Source organism: Triticum aestivum, chromosome 7B (assembly GCF_018294505.1).
Source record: "Triticum aestivum cultivar Chinese Spring chromosome 7B, IWGSC CS RefSeq v2.1, whole genome shotgun sequence".
NCBI lineage: Eukaryota > Viridiplantae > Streptophyta > Magnoliopsida > Poales > Poaceae > Triticum > Triticum aestivum.
This window is the reverse complement of record NC_057813.1, coordinates 622,979,350-622,980,089: the sequence shown is the minus strand read 5'-3', so window position 1 is coordinate 622,980,089 and position 740 is coordinate 622,979,350. Positions and strand designations below refer to the sequence as shown.

General features: G+C 36.9%; 1 protein-coding gene across 1 annotated transcript in view; it reads right to left on the bottom strand.

The window, feature by feature from the left end:
- LOC123160154 (PRKR-interacting protein 1 homolog) overlaps positions 1 to 740 on the bottom strand; it is a 4,736-nt gene that overhangs the window by 3,070 nt on the left and 926 nt on the right. The window lies entirely within an intron of this gene.

The window sequence follows — 740 nt, the reverse complement described above, 5'->3', positions numbered from 1 at the left end:
CAGTGAGCCATTGACAAAGACAAGATCATTTCCTGAACCAAATGACACAAGATTTCAGAAATGCATAACCTATAATATGACATAAGGGCAAATAGCTGGGCATTGAAACACCTAATAACCAGTTGTAAAAAATTGGCTGGCACTCTAAACAAAAAAGATTTCAGACCTTCAGTTGTATGGGCACAAACACAACCGCACAAGCATATGTAGATTGTAGAATACTGATAGTTGCATGCATCAGGTAGTTTAAATTAAACAGCTACATACATTAATCTAGCACAAACTCAAATGCCTCTGGTTTAAGCTAGCTTGGCATGTGACCACAATCTAGCGCAAGCTCAAGTGTCCCTCTGGTTTAAGCTGGCTTAACATGTGACTGCGCCAGCAGCGATGTAGGCAGCTGTGCAATTATTTGGATATGAATCTTGACCAACAAAATCATCAGAATGTTTGACGTTGCTACAAAAAGTACTGAAACTGTTCTTGTTGTGCTGTTTCTAAAAAAAAGATACAGCCCCACCTTCATAAGTTTGTGTAACTTTAATTTCATCATGTTATCTTTTTCTAGCATTGCTTAACCATCCCCTCAATAAAGTTATTGTTACTACCTGGGAGGAATTATATGCTTGTTTACCACTAGTAAGACATTTTTTTATATAATCTTCATTCTCCTGCTAATTTTTTTTACAAGTGTTGATGCCAAAACATTGCAACCCTGTAGTTCAAGATCAGAGTCAAAA